Source organism: Prunus mume, linkage group LG6, assembly GCF_029339155.1.
Source record: "Prunus mume cultivar Tortuosa linkage group LG6, ASM2933915v1, whole genome shotgun sequence".
NCBI classification, from domain to species: domain Eukaryota; kingdom Viridiplantae; phylum Streptophyta; class Magnoliopsida; order Rosales; family Rosaceae; genus Prunus; species Prunus mume.
In genome coordinates this window covers 2,937,692-2,948,577 of record NC_142703.1, presented here as the reverse complement: position 1 = coordinate 2,948,577, position 10,886 = coordinate 2,937,692, and the positions used below count along the sequence as shown (strand labels likewise).

Below are 10,886 nucleotides of genomic sequence, written 5' to 3'. Positions count from 1 at the left end.
TTTTATGATGGAGTTGAGTGTAGGATTTGAGTTAAATATGAAATCTATGATATTCTTAATTATATAATTTTGTAGGATTATTAGTCTTAATAGATGTTGAATTTAAATTTTAATTCTCAAGTGATCGAGTGCTAGTAGTCATTTTTGATATAAGGGGGAGAAGTAGCGCCACAATAGAGTCTGAAAGATCAAACCCAACAGGGTGCATGGAGCACAAGAATGACTCCCAAGATTAATTGACAAAAAGAAACACAAAAGACTCTCAAGTTTATAGCAAACAAACCAACAAAAGAAGTACAAAACTTTGACCGAGGGGTTTACCTCAGTGGTGAGATCCCTCCCCCTCCCCCCCCTTGGTCACCACTTCGAATCCCAGGAAAAGTGGTACCTCCCAAAATCGCTGCATTTAAAAAAACAAAAACAAATAAAGAAGTACAAAACTTTTGTCCTTAATCAAACCTGCAAAATAAGAAAATTGCATGTTCTCCCATAAAATTACAAATACTGCCGACAAAAAAGACTAGGCAACTTCGTAACGTAGCCACCGCCAATTAGTGTCAGTTCAGAAAGAGGGTGGAGAAGCTGCAGCAAAAGAAACAAAGAAAACAAAAGATGAGCAAAACAATAAGAAAAGGGAGACATCCTCTTGAGAAAATTGTAGACAAAGAAATTTTGGTGCAATAAATTCCATTGAACAAGAAAATAATTAGGGTTCGGTGGATTAAATTGTGGGCTCCATAATTGGCCCATGTGGCGTGTGACTCATCAAAATCGGATTAGTTGTCAAAAAGTGACACGTGGTGACATCCGACGGAGTGCATGAAAAGGTTCAAGATGAAGACAAAATTAAGGGAAAGAATCTTCTGTGATTGACTTTGATTTAAATCAAATATTAATCAGGTCAATCAATTGAAGATAATCTGGTTAAATTGCCAGATTATGGGAGTTGATTTAAATCAAATCAAAATCCTACAAAACAAGGTTTTAAATACGGAAAGTTATTTAGGTCAAGCATCCTACAAGAGCCTATAAATAGAAGGCCTCAAGACGAAAGAAGGGGTTCAGAAAACCTAGCATTCAGAAGAAGCAGAAAACTCCCTACATTCTTCACCTACACTTTGGAAAAGCCACCAAGCACAACAAATACGTGCCGGTTCCTCCACCCTAGAAAATTCCAAACACCAAACAAGCCTTGTGCTACCCGTTTGATCAAGATTAAGTCTCTACGACCCTTGCATCAAACACAAATTTTCTTCATACACTTTCGAGATCGAATCAAAGGATTCAATACAGAGATTGTAACCCTAAATTTCATTAATACAAATATTATTTTGTACACGTGTTCTTGTCTCATTTGTCGTAGGAAATTCGTGTTTCCAAATTGGCACGCCCGGTGGGACAATCTCTACCTCTCATCTCTTTTTTCAGTTCCAAAATCAACCAACATGCCAAAAACGATTGCCTCTAAGAAGATTCAAACCATTCATGCAGGCGAAAGGGAAAAACATGAGCGCCTCCTTCTCAAGCGAAGATTCTGCTAGGGTCATCACCCGGACAAGGCCAAGGCAATATCTGCAACTCCACAGGTCACTTCCATACCGACTCAAGCCAAGGCAAAAGACGTGAACCAAAGGCGTGAGCCGGTTATCAATCTGACCTTCTTAGGGGCAAAGAAGAATATCTCCCAGGCAAATGAGAGAAACTCTCGGAAAGAAGAAATGAGTTTTTCGGGCTCGAAGAATTCAAGAGAACGTTCCCTCTCGCCTATTTCAGACAACGACTCGAGCACAGGCTCATACCATGGATCCCCGCCTGACGACCAACATAAGAAGATTGCCTCGGCGTCCATAGGTGAGTCTTATTCTATGGTCATGCATGCTATGGTCACGGGAGCAATGTCTATTGAAGAACAACTGACCCATATGAGCAAGTGGTCTGACGAAGATGGTCGAAGAAAAGGATGCGTAGATTGCTTCTCTCTTCAACAAGTGGGAAGTGCATTAAGATAATGAGCCTGGTCAACACGCAAACAAGAAATGACCACATCATGAGGCTAAATCCAACGAGAAAGGATTGGGTCATGAACCAGAGTCGGGTGAGAAGTCACACGGAAAAGTTGACGTCGCCTCTGTGGGTTCTTTGTTGGTTCAACAACTTCAGGACATGATCGTGAACACCATCAGGGTTCAATACGGAGCATCTTCCCGAGACACGCTCATGTATTCTAAGCTATACACCAGGAGGATAAACAACTTGCGGATGCCGACAGGATATCAACCTCCTAAATTCCAACAATTCGATGGAAAGGGCAACCCAAAACAGCATGTTGCACACTTCGTCGAAACATGCAACAATGCCAGGACAGAGGGTGACCACCTGGTGAAACAATTTGTTCATTCCTTGAAAAGAAATGTAGTTGATTGGTATACAGACTTAGAGTCCGAATCCCTTGACAGTTGGGATCAGATGGAGCGAGAATTCTTGAACAGATTCTATAGCACTCGTCGCACTGTGAGTATAATGGAACTCACAAATACCAAGCAATGGAAAGATGAACCTGTCGTCGATTACATCAATCAGTGGCGCTCGTTAAGCCTGGACTGCAAGGATAGGCTTTTGGAGATATCGACAATCGAGATGTGCATTCAGGGGATGCATTTACATTCTACAAGAAATTAAACCCCGCACGTTTGAGGAGCTAGCCACGCGTGCTAATGATATGGAGTTGAGTATAGCTAGTCGTGAAGGAAAGCATGAACTCGTCATGTAGCAAAGAAAGGATAAAGTCTTTGGACAAAAGACAGATAATCCCATCAAGAAGCCTACCAAGGAAACAATGACAATAAACACTGTCTCCATCAAAATCTCCGCCCGAGATAAGAAGAAAGAAGTCAAAAGGATGGAGCCATCTCGAGAGGTGGATAGACGTCGACGCACTGTGAAGGAGTTAGAGGAAAAAACGTGCCCTTCAGCGACTCGATGTCGCGGTATGCTCGAGGACTTGCTTGAAAAGAAGGTGATTGAATTGCCAGAATTTAAGCAGCCTGAGGAGATGAACCGAGTCAACGACCCTAAGTTCTACAAATACCACTGAATTGTCAGCCATCCGGTAGAAAAGTACTTCGTCTTGAAGGAGCTAATTATGAACCTAGCCATGCAAGGAAGGATTGAGTTAGATGTTGTCGAAATCGCAGATGCGAATGTCGCCACAATTATGTTTGGATTCTTCGACCCAGTGCCATTGCCTGTATTGTCAAAAGGATCGGAGTTTCAAGCAATAAGGGACCAACATCAGGTGACTAATCTGTGTACAAAAGAGGTGGCTAGCGAACCAAAAAATCGAGGAGCTAATGGCTTTGTTGGTGACTCATCTTTCGATGACAATAAAGGATGGACGCTCGTTACTCAGCGGAAGTCTTGTACAAAGCGCATTCCTCAAAGACAAAATACTCAATCAAAAAGGGGGCGACAAAAGAGGAGTTCGCACAAACGCTCTAAAAGCAAAACCAGAATAATGGTGAGGAGAGATTATGACCAAGAAATTGGACCACTAACCCAAGAACCACGAATTCCAATTACGCTAGGATAATACTTTCCCAAAGTGTTCTTCATAAGAAGACCAACGGAGACTGTTCATACGACAACTTGCTATCAAGTAGATGACGAAGATGTCTCGGAAGGAAGATTTGAAACTCATGAAGAGCAAAAGGTCTTGACGCAGCCATTGCACTTCAATATTGAGGAAGCAGTGGAACTTCCTGAAGCAATAAGCGTAGCCTTGGTAAATGCATTGATGGATCTTAATATTCATCCAAATAGAATAAGAGAGGCCAAAAAATTAGAACCTGAGTCTCAAGACCGTGCTATCTGTTGCGCGACATGTGCTTCCATCACATTCACCAATGAAGATCTTTTGTTAGGGTCCAAACCACACAACTATCCGCTTTTCGTGTCGGGGTATGTGCAAGAACATAAATTTAGTCGCATGCTCGTGGATGGAGTTTCAGTAGTAAACATAATGCCTAAGTCCACAATGACAAAGTTAGGCATCACCATAGACGAATTATCTCGAAGTCATCTCATGGTTCAAGGCTTCAATCAAGGGAGGCAAAGAGTCATGGGCATGATCAGAATTGAGCTCGTGATAGGTGATTTAAGGTCCAACAACTTATTTCACGTGATTGATGCCAAGAATTCCTACAATCTTCTCTTAGGAAGGCCGTGGGTGCATGAAAATGGGATAGTGCCTTTGACTTTACATCAATGTTTCAAATTTTACAGAGGTGGAGTAAAGAAAATCCTGGGTGATGTCAAACCAATTACCGAAGCCGAGTCTTATTTCACCGATGCCAAGTTTTACATCGATGAAAACACTGAAGTTATTCCTGCTGAAGTCCACTTGATAGGCAAGGCCATACCAAGAAAAGATGAGCAGTCAAAGTGTCTTTCCACTGAAAAGAATGGCGATAATAAGTCAAAAAGCACTGCCTTTGGACAAATGGGATCACCACCGATAGATTCACAAAAGGTATCTATTCCTGTTCTTCGTTATGTCTCATCATCCCGAAGGAAGGAGGGCCAATCCCCATTTGGAAAAGAAGTGAAACCAAGGAAGTTAGGGGAAAGTGACATGAAGTTCTTGAAGGAGTCTACAACCATGCATTTACCCAAGTTGAGCAATTCAGATGTGTCGAAATCTTCAGTACCAAGGTTCGTCAAACCATCATAAGATGCAACAAGACGTGAATATCTTTCGGTCAAAAGAACTAAAGAAGGTTTTGATCCTAATGCTTATAAGCTCATGTCAAAGGCAGGTTATGACTTCGGCTTATCTTCTTTGCTGGGGGAGCTTAATCCAGATGTCACAGGAGAAAGGACACATGGCCTTAGCACAACCTAAAAGAAGTTGAAGGAGCAAGGTTACACGATTGACTCAGCTATAGCAGGCCTAGGATTTACTCTTGTCGCACCTGTCAAGATCTCTGCTAGAAGAAAAGAAAAGAAGGCAAAAACTCAACACATTAGTGTCGAAGTGGTTGAGGAGGAAGAAGAACCAAAGGCTATTAAGAGAGCCTCAGTGTTCGACCGCTTAGCCAAGCCTACTCAGCGGATCTCAGTTTTTAACCGCATCAAAGAATCGACATCACGACATTCTATGTTCAAAAGGATATATGGACATAAGACTCAAAGGAGAATCCAACCAGCTCCACACAGATTGATGCTAGAAAGACTCGGAGCACTAAGCAAGCCGTCTAAAGAGAAAAGCCAGCGAGAGTTGGAAAGTGGAGTTCGTATTGATTCGATAGAAGATAATGAAATCTGGAGCCTAATCCCGTCATGTATGAAACGTCACTCAACATTAGACATAACTTCAGGTGACCAACTCAAAGTGAAACGACAAACAATCATACAAACTCGGAAAATTTTGAGTCAACAAAATGAAAGTGACAATGAAGAAGCAAAGATTCTAGCTGTTCATCACATTACCATTAAAGAGCTCGATGAAGAGGAACCCTTTGAGGATGAGGTTCATGATGCTCCTGCTGCATTAGAAGATGGGGGCCAAGTGACTGTTGATGAATTAAAAGAGCTCAACTTGGGCACAAATAAAGACCCAAGACCTATCTACGTTAGTGCACTTTTGAAACCTAGCAAAGAAGAATCATACCATCAGTTGTTACTTGAGTATAAATGTAATAACCCGGTCCTTAATTAATATTTAATTATTAATTTATTCCAATAAAAGACCATTATACCCCTAGAATCTTTTATTGGTTTAAAGGTTGACTTTTTTACCGAGAAGGAATTTGGGGGTTTCAATTATACCGTTGTGTAGAACGCGACGAAACGAGTCTGCAGACATGTAGTGGACTCAAATCGGAATTGTAATGAAGAAGTTACGATCAAAAGAAGTTCAGTGGCATAACAGTAAATATTTCGAAGTTCAGTTTTTTAAAAACCCGAATTCTTCTCTGTTGGCGTTCGCCAGCCGACTTTATGAGAGAATTTCTCTCAGCTCCAACCACCAATTCGAGCAAGACCGGTGCCAAACGAACCACCTCACTCCCTTCTTTCAGTCTCAGCCCATCCAGTCTCGATCCGCCGTCGTGGTCGCGGAAAGCCCACGAAACAGGCGGTTTGGACAGTTTTTGATGGAATTTCACGGAGCTCGTTCGGACACCTCCGGCCACCAAATCGGACAAGTGAGGTATGGTTTTCTAGCTATTTTTCATGCTCTAGCTGTTGGTTGGGTAGGATTTCAGAAATTTCTAGCGTAGATAACTCGATCTTGGATCCAAAGTTTAGCTGGATTTCGGGTTGACATTCCGGCCACTTTCGGCTAGTTTTTGGGATAGGTCCAAGAACAAAAGTGGCTCCAAATAGGGTGTTACACCTGGGGTAGGAGTTTTGAGCCGTGATTTGGAGTTTTCCGGTGAAACGTTATTGCTTTAGGCACCATGCGCGGCTGGCGCTTGTGGCGGCGCGTGGACAGCAGGGTGGGAACCACAATTAGTCCTATGATAATCTCCCAGTCCTCATGAGTGCGTAGGATTTCGCAAATCTTAATTCGGATAACGTTTGAACCCCGAACGAATCTCACTAGTGTGTGATTTCCGGGTTCGATACGTTTGAACCGTTGAATCACAGTCAATTTCAAGTATGTTGATCTAGGTAATTCCAGGATCGTATAGTATTTGCCGGATCGTAAAACGGAGTCCCGGTTACTCCGGGAATGTCAGCCTTAGAGCGAGTTTTGATAAACAAACGATCGCAAATCGAGAGCAGAGAAAAGAACTACGTGTGGCTTGATCCCTCAATAAGTGCGTATGCAGCCTCTGATTATCAGTGCAGCCACGAGTTAGAGCCTTGGAGTTCGTATTCTTTTTCGAGGCATTTTGGTCATTTAGCACCCACACCCGGTGAGTGTCGGTTTTAAGCGAGTCGGCCCGGATTTCAAAGTGGAATTTGGGTCGGGTCCTTTCAATAAAGATGTCTTTGCTTGGACATAAAAGGAAATGCCAGGCCTCGATCCAAAAGTTGTTGTCCATCACCTCGTAGTCAAACCTGGAACGCGTCCAATCAAACAAACTCAATGTCGCTTCAGTCCGAAGCTCCTAAGTCAAATCGAATTCAAAGTTGACAAGTTGATGGTCGCTGGATTTATTAGGGAGGTGAAATACCCGACGTGGATAGCAAACATTGTTTCGGTGAAGAAGAAAATCACTGGACAAATTCATATTTGTGTTGACTTCCGAGACTTAAACGAGGCTTGCCCGAAGGATGACTTTCCATTGCCCATAATTGAGCTCATGGTCCATGCAACCACAGGTCATAAAGCCTTATCTTTCATGGGCGGTTCATCTGGATACAATCAAATAAAAGTCGCTAGAGGACGAAGAACTCACATTCTTCCGCACCCCAAAAGGAATTTACTGTTACAAGGTGATGCCATTTGGCCTCAAGAATGCACGTGCGACCTATCAACGTGCAATGCAAACGATCTTTGGTGACATGCTTCACAAGAATGTCGAGTGCTATGTTGATGACCTGGTGATTAAGTCAAAAAGAAGAGAAGATCACTTGAAACACTTGAGAATGGTGTTTAACATATTGCGGAAGTACCAACTCAAGATGAACCCTTTGAAGTGTGCTTTCGGCGTCACGTCAGGTAAATTACTTGGTTTCATCGTTAAAAATCGAGGCATCAAAGAAGACCAGACTAAGATTAAAACCATCCGAAATATGCCCGAGCCATGAAATTTACTTGAGTTGAAAATTTACAAGGACATCTCGCGTTTATTTGGCCATTTATCTCAAACTTAGCAGAGAGGTGTCAGCCATTCAGTCGCCTTATGAAAAAAGATGTTTCATTTGTTTGGGATGAAGCTTGTCACAATGCCTTTGAAAGCATAAAGAAGTACCTATCGAGTTCACCACTGTTAGGAGCTCCTATTCCAGGTAAACCACTCATGTTGTACATTGCGGCTCAAGAGAGGTCAATTGGAGCCCTGTTGGCGCAAAAGAATGAATCACATAAAAAGCAAGCACTTTACTATCTAAGCCAAACTCTTACTGGTCCCGAACTAAACTACACGCCTATAGAAAAGACATGTCTTGCACTTGTTTTTGCTATTCAAAAGTTAAGGCACTACATGCAAGCGTTCACGGTTTATCTAATTGCACGAGCTGACCCGGTAAGGTACGTTATGTCAAAACCAGTCTTGACGGGGCATTTGGCCAAGTGGGCGTTACTTCTCAATTAATATGAAATCATCTAAACTCCAGCAAAGGCGGTTAAGGGGCAAGCTATTGCAGATTTTCTAGCCGATCATCCAATTCTAGCATACTGGGAAATTTCAGATGACTTACCTAACGAACAAGTCTTCTTCACTAACGTTTCTCCTGCTTGGATGATGTTTTTTGACAGATCAGCTCATAAAGATGGGGCGGGGGCTAGCGTAGTCTTCGTATCACCCGAGAGACACGTCTTACCCTATTCATTCTCTTTAAGTGAACTTTGCTCGAACAACGTTGCAGAATACCAGGCTTTGATCATGGGCTTACAAATAGCTATGGAGATGAAGATATCGAGCTTAGAAGTATATGGTAACTCCATGTTAGTAATCAACCAATTGTTGACCCACTAGGAAGTTAGGAAGGATGATCTAATTCCGTACCACCAAATGGCCACGCAATTACTAGAAAGTTTTGACTTCGTGACACTGGAGCATGTGCCAAGAAAAGACAACTAAATGGCAGATGCCTTAGCCAACCTTGCCTCTACATTGGTGTTGACAAAAGATGAAGTGGTGAATTTTCCAGTTTTCCAACGTTGGGTCGTTCCATTAACACTTGGGGCATCGCAAGAAGGAGTCAACGTTATCTCAGTATTGTCCATTGACGTTGACGACTCGAGGCAGCCTTTAATTGATTACCTTGAGTATGGAAAACTGCCAAATGATTGGAGACATCGATCAGAGGTACAGCGTCGGGCACCTCGATTCATTTATTATAAAGAGATTCTATACCGTCGTTCATTCGAAGGCCTGTTTCTAAGATGCTTGGGCGAAGAAGATGCATTCAAATCAATGGAGGAGGCTCACTTAGGTATTTGCGGAGCTCATCAATCAGGGCCAAGGCTACATTTCCAAATAAAAAGGATGGGCTACTATTGGCGACTCTGGTTAAGGATTGCATGGATTATGTGAAGAAATGCCAAGCATGTCAATTTCATGCCAACTTTATACATTAGCCGCCGGAGCCGCTACATCCTACAATTACTTCATGGCTACTTGATGTGTAGGGTCTTGATGTGGTGGGACCAATAGCACCCAAATCTTCTGATGGTCATTCTTACATTCTGGCAGCAACTGACTACTTTTCAAAATAGGTAGAGGTTGTACCCCTAAAAGAAGTAAAGAAAGAAAATGTAGTGAGCTTTATCAAAATAAACATTATTAATCGATATGGTGTGCCACGTTACATCATCACAGATAATGGAAAGTTATTCTCGAACCAGTTGATGAACAAATTGTGTGAAGACTTTGGTTTTAAACAACGCAACTCTTCAATGTACAATGCCCCAGCCAACGGTCTTGCGGAAGCGTTCAACAAAACTCTTTGCAACCTGTTAAAGAAAGTTGTTAGGAGAACCAAGAAAGATCGGCATGAAAGGATAAACGAAGCATTATGGGCTTATCAGACAACATACTGGACGCCTACTCAGGCTACACCATAAGGCGTGGAAGCAGTCTTGCCTCTAGAAAGTCAAATTCCATCATTGAGGATGGCCGTATAAAAGGGATTGATAGATGAAGAGAATGCAAAGCTACGTCTCCAAGAGTTAGAAGCACTAGACGAAAAGAGACTCGAAGTGCAACAACGCCTAGAGTGTTACCAAGCTCGGCTTTCAAATACTTTTAACAAGAAGGTTCGCCCCAAGTATTTCCAAGTAGGAGATCTTATCCTCGCATTACGTAGACCTATCATCACAACACACAAAACCGGAAGCAAGTTTACTTCGAAATGGGATGGGCCCTACGTAGTACAAGAAGTGTACACAAGTGGCGCTTACAAGATCGTAGCAGAGCACAATTTATGAGTTGGCCCTATCAACGGAAAGTTCTTGAAACAATACTACGCATGAAATGACACCAAGCGCCTGGCCTGCATGACACCAAGTGCCTAGCCTGCATGAAATGACATCATGTTCCTACTACGGCACAAAAAAAAAAAAAAAAAAGGCTCGTTGGATTGAAAACCCGAAAGGGCGGTCCAAGCAAAAGTTAGAGCACAAGAAAGTCCGTTGAACTGAAAACCTGAAAGGGCGGTTCAAGCAAAAGTTAGGACACAAAAAAAAATTCCTTGAACTACGTGATGACTTGATCCCTTGTAACACCTCGACTCCAAATTTAATTACCCATTTAAATTATTTAAGTGAAATTACGAAATAACCATTCAGGTAGGGGTAATTTGGCCATTTATTATTCAGAAGGAATTTGGGACAACGAGTGGTATGGTTATATAGTTCGTACTGAGATGAGTCTGTAGATACGTAGTGGGCTCGAATCGGAGTTGTAACGAGAGAGATGATCAAAATACCCTCAGTGGCATAACCATAAATATTGGGAAAAGGGTTTGATAAAACTCAAAAAAACCCTCACCCCTCTCTCTCTCTCTCTCTCTCTCTCTCTTTCTCTCTCTCACCCACTTTATATGGTGACGAACCAGTCAAAGAATTGTTCCCAAATTAAGTGGAAGGGATGAAATTCCGAGAATCTCTCCAGGAATATATGGTGCCTATTAGGTTGTTATTAGAAAGGTCAAGTGCAAATAGACTTTGGCAGTTTCCAAGACTTGGAGGTATACTTCCCTCAAACCTAGTC

General features: G+C 42.2%; 1 pseudogene; it reads left to right on the top strand.

Moving 5' to 3' along the window:
• Positions 1 to 1,718: 1,718 nt before the first annotated feature.
• LOC103336290 (uncharacterized) lies at positions 1,719 to 7,758 on the top strand (annotated as a pseudogene).
• Positions 7,759 to 10,886: the final 3,128 nt, after the last annotated feature.